Raw genomic sequence first — 18506 nt, 5'->3', positions numbered from 1 at the left:
AAATCTACCCAGATCCTAAACATTACAACCTAACCAGTATAAGATCTATGAAAGCATAAAGCCCGTGGCTTATCACTGTTGCTAATCAAAGTTGTAGTCATGAGCAGCAGAAACATTGGGGGTAGCAGCAACTCAAGTAGAAACAGCCATGGTCAAAAATGAAGAATGAGGCTTTTTTTCTTGCTTGGAAACAAACAAACAGACAAAAAAACTATGAGGGAAGGACAGAAGGTTATATACCCGCAGGAGTATACAGATGCAAAGGACGGCCCATTTAAGTAAATGAGCGATATGGGTAGAGGATCTGCAGTCTGTGAGAGAATGAGCTGAAAAAACACTGATGAATTGATTAATGTATTGTTTGTCTTTCTCACGAAGTTGTAGGTAGTGCATATTTGAAGTCCATATTTATTTTTTTTTTCTGTGAGGTACTGACTTAATTTACTGTTCAGATTTAAGACTGAATTTACTGTTTTGATTTAATTCTTGTTAGTCTGAGGACACAGAAAATGGGATGGCTTAGCCCCAAGGTACATAGGTGTCATTCTGCTTAATTCCAGTAACACCTGGAAGGCAGAACTCCTTCTCTGACAACATCAGTGGGATTTAAACAGCTGTGTAACAATGTGGTTCTTGTCAACCTCACTGTTCACAGGGCGATAACTGCATACTCGTTCTGTTCTAATAGGGGAGGGGATTCTCTGCTTAGTAAATATATGTATATATATATTTGACCCTTGGTATAATTTGATCTGTAGTATTTCATCCAGAACTGTTCTTCTGAGTGCAGACCTAGGCAAATACAATTTGCCATTTGCAGACAAATGCATTGTTTTCATAGTGATGCACCTAGTGATGCATTGCAAAGTCATGGTATTGGCTGTTCTCAGGAGAACAAAAAGGAACTATAGCCTATATGTCCTTACTGTCTTCCTCTGGCATATTTTTCATAAGAGATCAGGCTAGGATAGATCATATCAGCAGATTGTCTTGAGTGGCATCACACAGTTCTTACAGGAATACCAGGTGATCTAGCTCAGTCAGCATGGGTTTATCAAAGGCAGGTCCTCCATCTTCTACAACAAGGTGTCACACTCAGTGGAAGAGGGAAAGGCTGTGGATGTGATCTACCTAGACTTCAGTAAGGCTTTTGACACTGTTTCCTCCAGCATTCTCCTGGAGAAACTGGCTGCTCATGGCTTGGACAGGAGCACATTTTGTTGCGTTAAAAGCTGGCTAGGTGGCCAGGCCCACAGGGTAGTGGTGAATGGAGTGAAATCCAGTTGGAGGCTGGTCACTTGTAGTGTCCCTCAGGGATCAGTACTGGGGCCAGTTCTCTTCAATATCTTTATCAATGATCTGGATGACGGGAACATGCGCACCCTCAGTATGTTTGCATACAACACTATGTTAGGCAGGAACGTTGATCTGTGTGAGGGTAGGAGGTCTCTACAGAGGGATCTGGATAGGCTGTATGGATGGGCTGAGGCCTGCTGTATGAGCTTCAACACGACTAAGTTCCGGGTCCTGCACTTGGGGCACAACACCCCCATGCAATGCTACAGGCTGGGGTAAAGAGTGGTTGGAAGACTGCCTGTTGGAAAGGGACCTGGGGGTATTGGTTCAATAGCCAGCTGAATGTGAGCCTACAGTGTGTCCAAGTGGCCAAGAAGGCCAGCAGCATCCTGGCTTGTATCAGTAATAGCGTAGCCAGGAGTATGAGGTGGTTTTACCCTGCTGGGCAGCCAAACTACACCACAACTGCTCTCACTCCTCAGAAGAAGAAGGGGAGAAGAAAGTGTTCTGTAAAGAAAAAAATGCTCATGGGTTGAGATAAAGATAGTTTAATGAAAGGGAAAAGGATGAGGTAAAACAAAACAATACAAAAAAAAAAAGCTGCAAGGAAACAGAGGAAGGAAACAGAGGAAAAAAAATCTACTCTCTACTGCTCATTAATGAGTGATGTTTGGCCACAACCTGGGAAGCAGGGTCTCAATATGCATAAAGGTTGTTTGGGAGGACCGACATCATAACAAGAACCACCCCCTCACACACTGCACCCCTCCCCCTCCTCTCAAGGTTGCTCAGCCTGGAGAAAGGGAGGCTGAGGGGAGACCTTATTGTGCTTTACAGTTACCTTAAGGAAGTTATAGCGAGGTTGGCTTCAGTCTCTTCTCCCAAGCACTAAGTGATAAGACAAGAAGAAACGGCCTTAAGTTGTGCCGGGGAGGCTGAGGTTGGATATTAGTAAAAATTTCTTCACTGAAAGGGTTGTGAAGTATTAGAACAGGCTGACCAGGGAAGTGGTTGAGTCACCATAGTTAGAGGTCTTTAAAACACAAGTAGATGTAGAGTTTACTGACATGGTTTAATGGTGGACTTGGCAATGCTGGGTTAAAGGTTGGACTAGATGATCTTGGAGGTCTTTTCCAACCTAAATGATTCTAAGATTCGATGATTCTGTATTTGACCCTTCTGACCTTGACCTACCTGTGTGTTTAACGTTGTTAGCAAAATTCCATTATCTTCTTTCTTTGCTACAGCCGTGAGGAGTCATGCTTAGATGAGGAAAACTATGCATAAAGAGCAAAATCCTTTAATCTCTTTCCTTGAATGGACACACACCTCTTGATGTAAGGTTTATCATAGGCTAAGGGAGATGTTTTTGTCACATCTCTTTGTAAAACACTCATTATGATGAATGAGAACAGGACATTTCTTTATTTTTATATTATTGTCAGAGGTGTTTCAATATGCTTTTCTTCCAGGAGACAAAAAAATCTGCCTGAAACTTAAAAGGTATTGTTCACAAGATCTGCTTAGGAAGTCTGACAGAGTGAGGGCAAATAACAGCCAAACGTCACCCTCTCCCACTGTTCTTGATGTTGTTAAAAAATACCTAAATTTTAATGGCCCTCTAAGGATGTCTCTATTGTTCTTGACATCCCACATACATCACAGCTAGTGGCACGCATATCCGCTAATACCACAGAGACAACCTCACTGGAGAAAACTCACAGCAACCATCATGCCCCATTGTAATGCGGGGTAAGAAAACTCAGTCTGACTGCTTGTCCTAGTTGTTGCAGAACAGTCAGCTCAGAAAGTCTCAACGTCAAAACCAAATTCAACTAAAAATTAGCTTCGACATTGTTCAAACTCCTTTTTTTTTTAAAAAAAAATATTATAAGCATGTTTCAAAATGGAAAACAGCCCCAAATACATCTGCAAATGTATGTGTGTAACAATTCTGCTCTGTGCTTTCCATGAGTTGTGACAAAATTATTCTGCTTGGTTTTGTTCTTTCCACTCTGCAATTGCTAATACACTTTGGCAACTAAACCTTCTAGAGAAATTACCTCAGGCACAATGAGTTAATCGACGCATTTATTGGTTGCCTGAAAATATGCAGCATTAGCAATTCCTCCCATTCATCTTTTTGTCTCTGACAGAATATACAATGAAACGTCAGTGGATGAACTACCAGAGGTTCATTCCACTTCATTGTCTTTTTAAGCTGCTTTGGTTGTGGAAAATGTACTGAACCAGATGACTGCCAGCAACATAAATACTGATTCAGTCTGTATAAGTAACCTTACACTGACTGAGCTCTGCTGGACTTGTGACAGAGGTAGCAGTCTCTTGAGAATAATCACCCCCACAAACACTAAAAATGTTTTAGGAAGCAAGATATGCTTTATTCATCTTAATTATTTCAGATTCCAAAGCATGTCAGAGAGCAGACAGAAAAAAGACAAGGTGCTGTGTGCTCCTTTCTGCTTTCTATGATCTGTCATTACCAGGGGTATTCTTTGGACAATGATCTTGAATCATTTCATAGACAAGGCAACTATTGATGTTAGCAGGACTTCTGTGCAAAGACAAAGAATACCAATGTTGGTGTTTTCCTGTAAAATTCCAACGGGAGCTTTTGATTCATCAGCATTATCCAGGGCTTTCTGAAAAAATCACAAAGGTGTTTGACTTGTAAAACAGTCAATATGTACAATATTTCTCCAGCCAGATACGCTAGAGAAAAGATATTAATCAGCATATACATTACCAATATAGCTGTACACTGACTAAAGCTTTATTACACATCAGTTTTGAGAGGAAGTTTTGGATTTAGTGATGTTTGTGTGAACATACTGAGGACAATAAAGTTTAAAAAGTTTGGATGAAAACTACATTTGGCCCCATGCATTCACTAAGCTTCAAAGGATTTGTGCTCTGCTTTGTTTGACATGGCTGAATCTAAAGATATACTTTCAACTTTTCAAAGAACAATTACACTGTCAACATCTAAATTGGAAGTTGTTGAAATATGTGCACTGCTCCTCCATTTTAACTAAAGGTTTGTATCTCTACAATGGCATACAGCTATCCTGATGCAGGACTCACACATAATAATCTTATCTCTAGCAGCTGAAATCCCACTGAATAAACCCCACGGTGTGGAAGTGCTAGGACATATCTAGCAAGGACCATGCTATGAATTGTCTCATAGTACTAGAGAATACACTGGGCTCTGTCTGGAACTCCTTAGTGGTTCCTAATTAAATATCTTCTTTTAAGTTAAGCTTAAGTATATCACCATGTTAGGAACTGAACTGTACCACCTGCACAGTTCAGCTGTGGGTTCTTGCCCTGTCCTTAATTTCTTTCTTAAGTAATGGTAATCAGCCACTTTCAGAGATGGAGAAACAGGTTAGATGGACCATTGAGTTAACTGCCTGTGGCATTTCTGTGAGTACAACTTTGTCATAACGAACAAGCTCAATCTGAGTTAGTCTGGAAGAAGTACCCTCATTCTCATCAGAAAGTTTCCAGCAGACTAGTAGCTCCATTGATTTTAGTGAATATATTTGGAAAAATACAATGATCCAGATCTGACTTGTATAGCCACATTTTTAAGAGTAAGAGGTGACTTGGAACAGAAAGCATTAGAGTTAAAAATCTGCTTATACAGGTGAGCAGGACCGCCAATCAGATATGTGGCATTTCCATGGGATTCTGGCTTTAGGGCTACCCATGAAATGGATCATTAATGAGTCAGGTCTTGGCAAAAGTACAAGAAGGCCTCAGGAGAGAGGTGGGGAGATGAGCTGACATTCCTGGTTTTGGTGTCCCTACAGCACTTCTCACCATGATCTTCATTAAGAGGGAAACTGCCAGACAACTGAAGTTAGGAGCCCTTCCTGAGTAATTTCCCCAGAAACTCTGTCAGTTTAGAACTCTCTTCCAAACGTCTCATGGGGGCAGAGTGCAGTGGTACTTCACCTGCTCAGTATCTTTTTCTATCTGATATTTGTTGCTCAAGATGCCAAAGGAAGCTACACCACCCATACAGCATCACCCCGTAACTTCAGTCTCTTTCACTCTAGCTCTCTTCCTGTGGCAAGGAGCCAAAGGCATACTCATCTGCCTACACACCTAGCAGTATTTTACAAATGGCATTCTGGTAAATTTTGGTAAATACCAGAATAAATAAAGACTAAAAAATAAAGGCCATAAGCAAACTATAGAAGAAGGACATTTTTTTTTTTCAAAAAGACAAGGAATAGGAGGGGACATTAATTACGAAAACAGCATGAAGAGGAGCATAAAGAGGAAGAGGAGAAGGGGAAGATCACTTTAGGATGATTATGTGGGGAGTAGAGAAGAATGGGAAGAAAATGTTTTGCTGAAAATGATTCACAGATTCACAGATTCACAGATTTCTCTAGGTTGGAAGAGACCTCAAGATCATCGAGTCCAACCTCCGACCTAACACTAAGTACTCCACTAAACCATATCCCTAAGCTCTACATCTAAACGTCTTTTAAAGACCTCCAGGGATGGTGACTCCACCACCTCCCTGGGCAGCCCGTTCCAATGCTTAATAACCCTTTCGGTAAAGAAGTACTTCCTAACATCCAACCTAAAACTCCCCTGTCGCAACTTTAGCCCATTCCCCCTCGTCCTGTCACTAGGCACGTGGGAGAATAGACCAACCCCCACCTCTCTACAGCCTCCTTTCAGGTAACTGTAGAGAGCGATGAGGTCGCCCCTGAGCCTCCTCTTCTCCAGGCTGAACAAGCCCAGCTCCCTCAGCCGCTCCTCGTAAGACTTGTTCTCCAGACCCCTCACAAGCTTGGTCGCCCTTCTCTGGACTCGCTCGAGCACGTCCATGTCCTTCCTGTAGCGAGGGGCCCAAAACTGAACACAGTACTCGAGGTGCGGCCTCACCAGAGCCGAGTACAGGGGCACAATCACTTCCCTCGACCTGCTGGCCACACTGCTTCTTATACAGGCCAGGATGCCGTTGGCCTTCTTGGCCACCTGAGCACACTGCTGGCTCATATTCAGCCGACTATCAACCAATACTCCCAGGTCCTTCTCGGCCAGGCAGCTTTCCAGCCACTCATCTCCCAGCCTGTAGCTCTGCTTGGGGTTGTTGCAGCCCAGGTGCAGGACCCGGCACTTGGCCTTGTTGAACTTCATGCAGTTGACCTCAGCCCATCGCTCCAGCCTATCCAGATCCTCCTGCAGAGCCTTCCTGCCCTCGAGCAGATCGACACACGCACTTAGCTTGGTGTCGTCTGCAAACTTACTGAGGGTGCACTGGACGCCCTCATCCAGATCATCAATAAAGATATTAAAGAGGACCGGCCCCAGTACCGAGCCCTGGGGGACTCCACTAGTGACCGGCCTCCAACCAGATTTGACTCCATTCACCACAACTCTCTGGGCCCGGCCATCCAGCCAGTTTCTAACCCAGCGAAGCGTACGCCAGTCCAAGCCCCGAGCAGCCAGTTTCTCGAGGAGAACGTTGTGGGGAACGGTGTCAAAAGCCTTACTGAGGTCAAGGTAGACCACGTCCACAGCCTTTCCCTCATCCACCAAGCGCGTCACTTGGTCATAGAAGGAGATCAGGTTCGTCAAGCAGGACCTGCCTTTCATAAACCCATGCTGACTGGGCCTGATCGCCTGCTTGCCCTGCAAGTGCCGCGTGATGACCCTCAAGATAATCTGCTCCATGAGCTTCCCCGGCACTGAAGTCAAACTGACAGGCCTATAGTTCCCCGGGTCTGCCCTCCGGCCCTTCTTATAGATGGGCGTCACATTGGCTAGCCGCCAGTCAACCGGGACCTCCCCCGATAGCCAGGACTGCCGATAAATGATGGAAAGCGGCTCGGCCAGCTCCTCCGCCAGTTCTCTCAGTACCCTTGGGTGGATCCCATCCGGCCCCATCGACTTGCGCACATCCAAGCTCCGTAGCAGGTCGCCAACCATTTCCTCATGGATAGCGAAGGCCACATCCTGCTCCCCATCCCCTTCCACCAGCTCAGGGCACTGGGTGTCCGGAGAACAACCGGTATTGCCGCTAAAGACTGAGGCAAAGGCGGCATTAAGCACCTCAGCCTTTTCCTCATCCTTAGTAACTAGGTTTCCCCTCGCATCCAGTAAAGGATGGAGATTCTCCCTAGTCCTCCGTTTCGCGTTGATGTATTTGTAAAAGGATTTTTTGTTGTCTTTAACGGCAGTAGCCAGATTGAGCTCCAGATGAGCTTTGGCCTTTCTAATTTTCTCCCTGCACAGCCTCGCTACATCCTTGTAGTCCTCCTCAGTGGCCCGCCCTTTTTTCCAAAGATTATAAACCCTCTTTTTTCTGCTAAGCTCCAGCCGCAACTCTCTGTTGAGCCAGGCCGGTCTTCTTCCACGCCGGCTCATCTTTGGGCACGTGGGGACGGACCGCTCCTGTGCCATCACGATTTCCTTCTTGAGGAGCGCCCAGCCTTCCTGGACTCCTCTGCCCTTCAGAACCGCCTCCCAAGGGACTCGGCCAACCAGCGTCCTGAGCAGCTCAAAGTCAGCCCTCCGGAAGTCCAAGACAGCAGTTTTACTGGTCCCCTTCCTGGCCTCGCCAAGAATAGAGAACTCTACCATTTCGTGGTCACACTGCCCCAGACAGCTTCCGACCACCACATCTCCCACCAGTCCTTCTCTGTTTGTGAAGAGAAGGTCTAGTGGGGCACCACCCCTGGTAGGTTCACTGACCAGCTGCGTCAGGAAGCTATCTCCCACGCTCTCCAGAAACCTCCTAGACTGCTTTCTCTGTGCCGTGTTGTGTTTCCAGGATATGTCCGGGAAGTTGAAGTCCCCCACGAGGACAAGCGCCGACGATTTTGCAACTTCTGTCAGTTGCCTATAAAACTCCTCATCCGTCTCCTCATCCTGGTTCGGCGGTCTATAACAGACCCCCACCAGGATGCTAGCCTTGCCGGCCTTCCCGCGGATCCTAACCCACAGGGATTCAACCTTATCATTCCCAGCCTGGAGTTCCACAACATCAAAAGATTCTCTAATGTAGATAGCCACGCCACCACCCCTTCTGTGCTGCCTGTCCCTCCTGAAGAGCCGATAGCCAGGCATAATGAGAAATGAGGAAATGAGATGAGGTAAAATCATTATCTAAGTACTGCTGTTATTGTCAGGCTTGATTCCTGATGTAACAGTGGATGCACAAAAATTGTCTAGTAAAACGAAGGTAGGAGAGTGTCAAATTAATTCCTCTTGGATAAGGTCCTAAAAATCCAACATCATAATTTGATGGCCTTTTTTCTCCTACTGCAACTAATTCAGAATTGTATTGTTAATTTAAATAAAAATTGAAGAATTTCTATTTAAGCAGCCCTGTCCTCACGACATTATGTTTCAGAGTGAGATGTATGTAGAAATATTTGGAAAAAAATGTTATTTTAATGATACCAGGCAAAACTGGAGATTCTTATGCTGCTAATCGAGTAAAGCTGAAATGTAGTTATTTCTAATGATGTCATTATCACTAAGGAGAAATGCCAATGTCTGTGCTGGAGGCATTCGCCTTTCATACATTTTGTTCACAATAAGGGATTCTATGATTTGTAGCTCTTTCTGCAAAGGATCTTGGGACAATACCACTTTGGCAAATTATGGGACATACAGATGTCTTTTCCTTTTTACAAGCTTGCCAGACTGGATAAATTACTTGAAATGCCATTAAATTTGGTGGTTTTCTCTCACATTAGGATGAGAGTTCAAGTAGTCTAGAGTTCCTACTGTAAAAGTCAAATGGAAAAAGGAAACACAAACTTTATAATTTCTGTAACAATTGTGAAAGTTGTAGGCAGTGTGACAGCTGCTAACCTTTGCCTTATCATCATTTGCTTTGTCATATCTGTGTTACCTTATGTCTTCTTTTTTGAAGCAGTGATCTTGTTGTATCATGTTTATAGCTTACGTAGTGCAACAGAACAGGAGCTGTTCTGTTTGCCATCAGAGATTCCAAAGCAGTTCACCTTATCTTACTGACACCTCCCAACTAGGCCAGATTGCCCAAAGCCCCATCCTACTTGGCCTTGAACACCTCCAGGGATGGGGCATCCACAACTTCTCTGGGTAACTTGTTCCAGTGCCTCACCACCCTCAGAGTAAAGAGTTTCTTCCTTATATCTAATGTAAATCTGCCCTCTCTTAGTTTTAAACCATTACTCCTTGTCCTATCAATGCAATCCCTGACAGAGAGTCCCTCCCCATCTCTCCTGTAGCCTTCTTTAGGTACTGGAAGGCCCCTGTAAGGTCTCCCCAGGGCCTTGTCTTCTCCCATCTATCCATTTCAACCAACATAGCTAGAATATGGGAGATAACAAGTAGTCCCTTCAGGAGAGGACTCAGATATTAAATATTTGATTTTTTTTTTTTTTCTGATTTTGTGTACCACATGATAGAAATGCAAATTAGAAGGTAACCCTGGCAGAATAAAGGATGTATTTCATCTGGCTGTGCTTTTGATTCAAAGAGTTGCATCATTTTGCTTAATCAAATTATGATTTGCCCTTTCTTCTAATTTTCATTTTAGCAAAAGAAGAAAAAAATCACCTCAGGGGGCTTTGTTCTGACTTTGTGCCCTGAAGTTGAGCTTCCATGAAGAAGCTCTGAAAATTTATTAACCTTCAGGCATTATAGAGTCTACCTCCTCTGCCCGGTCACATATTTTCCTAGAGCTTATTTATGCACACTCACAAAATGTGATTACTTGAATATTGTACTCACAGGAAACCAGGCTAAAAGAATAGTTTTATTTTTTCCGCTATTCCTGGAAAGGTAATTTAAAGCACCATATAGCCGTTTTTGAGTTTTTCGAAGCTAGGCTAATGAAAGATATTAATTAAAATTTTCAAGTCATTTTAAAGTTTGTCTCAACATGAAGTTGAGCTTTGGTTCTGCTGATCTGATCTTTTCTTTCTTTTCTTAAACAATCTGACTGTACATTTCCTCTGTTTTTATTTTTTTTTGTTTCTTTTATTTTTTGTTTGTTTTTGCTTTTCCTTCCCCCAGTTTTTATTTTACCTTTTTCCAATAGTACAGTCTGAAATACTAACCAAGCACAAGCTTGTTAGGAAGGTTTTCTGTGACTGGGACATCAGCAAACCAAACAAAGACTTTCTAATTATACTGTACAGGAAAGAGGCTGCCCTGTTGACATGTTGTTGCAAGATCTTTCTTGTAAACTTCATCACAGTAAAGGAGGCAATTTGGCAAGATCCAACTGAGCAATGGGATCATGCCATTAAGCTGAACAATTGGAGACTTTGTCTCTATTACTTTGAGCTGCAGGACACTTTGATGTTTAGAAATAACTGTGCAGATTCACAGGAGAAAAACAGGGAGATGTAAAGGAAGAGAAACAGTACTTCCAGTGTGTGTTAGAGGAGAGACTGATGGCTTTCTAAGCCATGTCAGAGTCCTTTCTTCAGTCAGCTTTTCAATGTGTGCCTGGCCAAGGTGATGCACCCAATGAGGTGAGTCCTATATCCAGATTTTTGTGTTAGCTGCAGCACCAAACTGAGAAAATTTTATTTTCTAAGGAGGCACAGGCAAATTCTCCATTGGTATGAAAAAGACACAGCCCAAATACTATCAGTAGAGCTTTAATGATTTACATTTGCTCCAGAAGGTCTTGCCTAGTGAACTCAAATTCTCATTACAGTAGAAAATCAAAAAACACATGAAGAAATATTCTTTCTGTCCCCACAAACATAATTTTAAGCATCATGAGAAGGTGCTGTTCCAGACACAATCTATGATTTCTGAACAATTTCTGAGTGTACAATTTCTGAATAGGAAATTGGTTCAAGACACAAGTTATCACTGGCAGACCTCATCTATATGCAGAGAAAATATCACCTACAGCTTTCCCAAGATTGGCCCATGCTCAAAATGTCTTCACTGATTACATATGTTGCCTGCAGCTGCGTTTTGATTGCACACACTCTATCCCCAAGCTCTCTTGCATGAGAGGGTTACACAGAACATGCTGTTCCATAGGAGACTCCTTTTAACAAGAAGTCTCTCTTCTCTGCTGTATCTGTCATACCAGGCATAAATCAGTGTCAATAGCCCATTCCCAAAATAGTCCGGGCCTGTTCTACCTTCAGGCAGCCTTAGAGTCAACATACACTGCCTCTGTCACAAGACCTTGAGAGAGGCAGGTGCTTTAGCACTGCTGAATTTATGATCATTTGTCAACTGAAAAAGAAAGATGAGTTTCATCAAGAAGCAAGACCTTCCTGTATTTGTCCCTGGGACTTTTTTCCTTTTCCTTTTTGGCTTTGCGTATCCTATCAGTGGCTCTCTATGCCCTCCCTGTCTAACTAATTGATTCCTTTCTCTTGTAATTTTTCTCTGCCTGGATTGTCATAAATTATACCCTGCCGTTTAAGAATGTGTCAAATACTGTTTTAACTTGTTCAATGCAAAGAATTGAGAACCAGAGCCTGAATAATAAAAAGGACATAAAATTTTGCTGGTATTAAATAGACAGTTAATAATTCTGCTGTCACTTACATCTGCATAAATCCAATATGACTCTACTGGCCTCAAGTACTTTCTCAGCATTTACACCAGTGTGAGTGATGGCAGATTTTAACTCTTCATTCCTGTGGTAAGATAGATGGACTACTGGCCAAGATATACAGACTGGATTGGGAAAGCAATGAGTAATGCTACACAATAATTTGAAGCAACTAAATTAAAAACACTGAATATCATGGTTGCCTGTGTACATGGAAAGTGTTGGCTAAGAAGTACCCCTTTTGTCTGGTACCTAACAGTGCAATGAATCTCCCCCATGGATAAAAATATAAATTCTTAGCAGACATTCCCCTAAACTCAGTAAAGAATTATTTCCTCTACTGAGAGGGCTCATATAGTATGAACATGCTGCCAGGCAAAGACCAGACTTCTCTCAAGAGAGTAATTGTCTTCCCTATCGCTGTGAGTCAGTTTGGTCTCTGAACTGCTGCAGGCTCCTCTTCCTGCAGCAGACTGGCCAACTGCACTAGATAATGTGTCAAGGTTTTGGCAGAGCGACCTATTTCCCACAGAAGACCAAACAGAGAATTACACTCTTCATTTAAGTCACAGACTGGACTGCAACCATTGAGCTCTTTCACACTGAATAGAAGGCTCATGTTTTCACTGATACTTTACACAGGGACTTATTTTTCATTACTGTGGCCACGTACTATGGGCAGTTGTGCAGATTAAAGACAATATGATAATCCTCCACAGGCCCTTGATTGCACTGTCCACACAGCTTACAAATAAACACTTTTTAACACAACTGCTTCAGAAATTCATATATTTTGTGAAAATACTAAAAGGTGGATTTGATGTTTTGCACTGCTTTACCTGACAGAAAGAGGTGCATTCATTCTCTTTGTGTATTTATTTAAAATCCTGGACTTGAATTAATATGATTGAATCATATAGAAGCAAAGAAGGTTTGAGCCTGTTTTTCTATTTTCTTTCCTTCTCCAAAATGCCATCAGAAATCTTTAGTTAACAGTGACTCACTGAAGACTACAGAACCTTAGATGAGGGTGTTAAACTTCAAGATTTTGTTACTAAACGCAAAGAAAAACTGCTGTTTGGTACATTCATTGGAGATTCACTATAAAGACTTAGATTAAATGAGGAGTGGACAGGCTGCTACCTCTGGCTGTATCCCAGTAGTATAGCAGACACACTTAGTGGCATGTGTTAGAAGCTAGGTCCTGGCTAGGGAAAACTGACCACAGGATGGATGGCTGTTGTGGATTCAGATCTCTTCTTGGCATGGACCAGGACTGAAGGAAGTCTCAGCCCTGGTGTTTTAGATGTGGTGTCCTATGACGATAAAAGCAGAATTTCACCCATGAGAAATATGCTTGTAGCTCTTCTTCTAGTGCTTATAGTTCACGATCCTTCACTTTAATTTAGGACATATGGAAAAATGCACACATACCTTCGACATACCTGACACACCTTGTGATTAAAGTTGAGGGTTTGTTCTGGGCCAAAAAGGAAAAATTCCACCAGTTTCTGTGAATTTCCTGTCTAAATTTTGTCCACAAAGTTTGCAGCAGTGACTTTATGATACAGATTGTTTTTTAAAGGTCTTTAATTTTGTCTTGTATCATATGCAGGTCTGCATTTCTATTTACTGGGTCTAATTTAGGAATATCCTATGCTTTTCTGTCCATTTCATGTACATCTTGGAAAATAAATGAAAACAGACATGACTCAAGCAATAAAAGACTCTAAATAAGAAAAAGACAGATAGATGCTTTTGGAACTTTTAAATGAAAACCTGATACAGGAAGAAGAAATGAGTTTAACAAATAAACTTCCTATGTGTTGAAAGATCAAATGGAATCAAAAGATGAACAGTTAATATAACACATATTTATTGCCAATGCTGCAGAACAACAGTACTCTTCTTGCAAGCGGAACAATCAGAAGGATCCTGTAAAATTTATCACTTGATGCTTCATAGTTTATTCTCCATTGTTCACATTCATACATAGCCAAATCTTCAAGGCTGCATTATACTCAGTCCCTGCCAAGACAAAATTCACATTAGCCCTATATTGTTGCTAGTGCTGGAGCATGTGAAACATTCAAGGTGGTGTTTTCACAACCACAGTTTCTCAACAGCGCCTGGGAATTTCAAAGGGCTTTTGAAGGAATTCAACATCTCATTCACAGCAAAGTTCATAAGGCAGCCTAGGACCTAAATCACTTAAGGTACTTTGAAAACACTACTTTAGAAGAACTAAACCAAAGTCAGAGGGGTTTGGCCAAAGAAAGGCAACATTTCAGGCTGGGGTCCTGTAAAAGATATTAAGTTTGCAAGCCAAAACGAGATTCCTATGGCTGCCAACCTGCCGCATGCCTCAGCTTGTGCCTGACAGCAGTGCTGCGCTCTGTCTCGTGTATCACCTAGAGAGATCTTGGAGCAGGAGCTGCTGTGCTGACAGTCCTGCCGGCAGCGCTCAGGGCGGCATGCATTTCATTTCTCTTTCACAGCAGGGTTGGCTGTGCAGCATGGTCAGCAGTCAAAACTTGCTCCGGTTGGTAAATGAAGCAGGAGAGACTTGCAGGATTAACAGGGAGAAGCCATTTAGCAATGTTCCTCCTCTGCTTGGAAGCCCTGTGTTAATGAGTGCCCTCTGAACGCAGCAGATGTTGCTCCGACAGCTCCCGAGCCACTTGTGGTGTCATGTAGAGGCCTGAGTGGACAGAAATATGAATTCCCATGCCGTGGTTTTTGTTTCTGTAGATCTTGACAAGTCAATGGAATAGTCACCCTTTTGATATTTGTAAATAAGTTAACACGGCATTTTCACTCTACGAATTAACTGAGTCCCTAATTACTAGAGATAGAGAACTATTATCCATGGCCTAATTAGAATATTGAAATACTGTACTTAACCTCTGCTAAGGCCCATGTATGTCTATGTGAACAGTCTTTCTTTAAAAAAAAAAACAAAACCAAAGCCTCAAAATCACACATGGGTTTATGTGTTGGTAAAAAGACATGAGCAAACTTGCATATAGTGTGTCCTACCATGAAGGTATTTTCTGTGAACTGGGCCGTAAGATTGCAATTCTAAGCAGCCACACAATTAATTCTTCAGTTATGCAGTCCAATTAGGACAAATGCTTCCTTTCTAGTTTAATTAGAGATGGGTAAGCTCGTTTGAGCTTATTTGTATAAAATATGTGCTCATTAAAGAAGGCCTGGATTTTGTTCAGCTTGTTAGAAATGTTGTGAAAAAAAGCTTTCTCACACTGCCTCTGGCCTTTTTAACCCTTTAAAGGCCACATGTCTGACAATCTATCAGTTATCCTCAAAGTATAATATTCTTGCTTCAGCCAATAAAAGAATAAGGGAGATTTTGCTATAGTTGGTATATTTGTAAACTTCATGCTGTCACAGAGATAGATATCTCCCTCAGATATCACCCCTTGTGGCATCCCCTCCCTGTGGGCTAACACAGCTGAGGATGGGTTGGTAGGGTTTGCTAATCTTCTTTTCAGAGCTCCCTGGCAGCAGGATGAAAGAAAAACTCTGGGGCTGACACACACCCTGCCTTTACTGAGAAAAGAGCAGGGGACCTATGAACCAGTATGTGAATGTCTCTGTGGGGAATGGAGCAGGAAGATTTACAAGAAAGCCATACAGTAGGAAGCCACAAAGGGCACAAAGTCAGTTGAATTGTCCCAGGCAAAGACAATGCCAATGGTTTCAGCACACTGTGCCCTCTTTCCTTCCCCTTATGTTAATTGTTTCTCTTGCTAGCTCGTTCATTCACTGGAGAGCAGTGCACTTTTTTTGCGAAAGCACCTGAATGAACCTCACACTGAGGTGAGCCCTGAGGTTTGACATTGTGTATTTAAACCTCACCTGCAGAAAATCCTGCCCTGGGTACTTAGGGCAAAGGTGGGTTGCCTCCTGAGATGCTCCTCCGACCCAAGCCTTTGAGGTGAGAGGAAGGACTGAGCTGCCCCCAGCCTTCACATCGGCACAGAGAAGCCAGGCATGAGCGAGGGCACCAAAGCCTCAGCAGGCCATAGAAACGAGGGCCCAGATGGCTAGAAAAAGCATGAGGGCAGGTCACCAAAGATTAAAGTCTAATTTATTCCTCCTCGGGCCGTGCGCTCGTCCATTCTGCCAGCAAAAGGGACAAGCGCAATCCCCCAGCGCACACAAAGTGGGAGATGGCAGCCGCTGCCGAATGAGCTCCCGGCCATGCAAGGGCTATCTTACAAATGCAAATCTACCCATTTTCTCCTGCACGTGAGGAGGATTAAGCATGCAACAAGTGTGCATTCAAATATTGTGTGCACAAACACAGCCCTCTCCCTTTGAAATCCTGGCCCCAAATGCCTCTGGTTTCTGCTGAAATGCTTGGAGCCTTGGTCCGAGATGCTGCAAATGAGGAGAAAGCTTGAGTGCAGCTCCCAGGTCTCCAAGTCACTTCCACAGGGCAGGAAAAAACATGCAGGCCAGGCAAAGCTCAGGTTTGGAGTTTGGAGCCCCTTGTTCAAAAGATGAATCAGAAAGGGTCATCTCTGCAGTCTTGACTCTGCATGCAGCCATTTGCAGGTCAGCTGCAGCAGCCTCCAAACCAAAGAGAAAATGCAACATATACACAAGACGTTGCTCTAGGTTGTGCATTTGGGACCCCATCCAAGGTCGACTGAACTAAATGGGAACCCACACTTCAGAGGCTGTGTGGTGGTTTAGCAGTGACACACAGCTCAGCTCTGCTGGCAGAGGTTTCAGCTTTCTGCAGTGCACGTGCTGCTTTTCTTACTGTCTCAACACCCGCTCTCTCTCAAGATTGCCATGGGGGCAATATGCAGTGTGAAATAAAGACACTGCAATTTTCTTAATTTTATTTAAGAAGTGAAGATTTAAGATGACATCATGGTATTTATGATCTTGTATTTTCACAGGTGTCATGTCGTCATTTCTGTCTGAAAGATTGCTTCATTACAGCTAAATGGGATGGGCTGAAGGAGAAATAGTAGTTTTGTACCGGGACCTACAGGGACCTGTCATAATATATTAAAAAAATAACCAAATGCAGACCTTTCTGCAGCCATGTGTCAGAGGAAAATATTAGTAGAATTTCTTCTTCAGCATATGTTAGTCCCAGGAAACATTTTTGCTTTCAGAGAGACATTTCCTAAACAATGAAGCAAGATGCAAAGAAGAGACCTTTTTAATTGGCAACCCGAAAAGCTAACACAGAGCTCTTCCCTTCTATGTTTCACTTTACTGAAAGACAAAGGGAAACACTAAAAGAGTAGACCGCTATCTAATGAGTGAGGGTGTCACCATCAGTCCCACGAGGGGAAGCTCTTCCGGGCCAAAGCATCATGAAATTCTATCTTACTTTTGCAAGGGAATGCTGCTCCCCCGCAAAGGTAATTCTTCTATTCCTGTTTTCAGCTGTGGGAGAAGCTAAAGTCATAGGCTGTCACTTTATGGGCACTGTGCTTGTGCCTGAAAGTGGTGAAGACTTCAGACAACCTGAAACAAGTGAATAAAAAAAAAAAAAAGGAGTGGAAACATTACAGTGGAAATGTCTGCCAGTATCAAAGAGATTTCAGAGGTTTTCCTTTTTGGTCATGTACTGTAATGATCCAGATAATATTAGTCTGGCCATGGTGTGACAGCTAAATATAAAGATAATTTATTTCAGCTTAGGTTCCCCCAAATTCACCAATGTCTTAACAAGATTGTGGCAATTTTATTTCTGAACTGGAAGTGGATGTCATGGGAGGTTACTGGCCTAACTTCCAGCTCCCATCCACGTTTGACCTCATTTTAATTCAAAATGAGGCATTATCTCTAGAATGGCTAGGTTAAAAATATGTAAAAGAGTTAATTCGGGTTTTCAGATAGTATAAGTAACTTACCTATCTGTAGGAATGGTTGTTTTCAGTGTCACTCAGAGAGGAAAGAAAGCAAAAGAGCTACCTGAGGACGTAAATTTATTGTGTGTGCTGCTATGGCTAAAAGTTTTTCAGTCAAGTAGTTCAGATAATTCTATGACATGTAAATATTCTCAGGAACTGAGTGATACATCTTTCTAACCCTGATTTTAAAACATTTTTTTTTCCTGAAAATATAGCACCTGGGTTCACTACAACAAAGTGTATCCCTACTTCTCTGCCCTAAACACATCTTCATGATCTGACAGAGGGGTGACACAGGTATTCCAGTTAACACTTGTCCAACTATATTAAATTTGCCACAAACAATTGCCTTGTGGGTGAAAAATTCTTCAAGAGCTCACCGAGTACCGAGAGAAGGAACAACTGTCCTTTTGCTATAGTGAGCTCTGGGAGCAGGAGCTACACTGTGTGTAAAGTTCATCAACATTTACAATTGCAAAAGGTTAAAGGTGGTAGGGGAGTGTGGATGATAGAGATACCTCAGGAGTTTGGCTGACAGATAATGGGGGGGCTGTGAGGTCAGTAATGAGCTAAGAAAAGCTCCCTGTGAGAAACCTTGCAGGGTGAGGAATGTGCCTGGCTACACCTGCTGGAGTTGGGTATCTGACTGTGCCTGGGACTGGAAGGAATAATTTTCATCAGGGACAGTGGACACAGAGATCTCCCCATCCATTCACTGAACTGAGAGC

This window comes from Anser cygnoides, chromosome Z (assembly GCF_040182565.1).
Source record: "Anser cygnoides isolate HZ-2024a breed goose chromosome Z, Taihu_goose_T2T_genome, whole genome shotgun sequence".
In the NCBI taxonomy this organism is placed as follows: domain Eukaryota; kingdom Metazoa; phylum Chordata; class Aves; order Anseriformes; family Anatidae; genus Anser; species Anser cygnoides.
The sequence above is the reverse complement of the archived record's forward strand: the minus strand, read 5'-3'. Positions refer to the sequence as shown.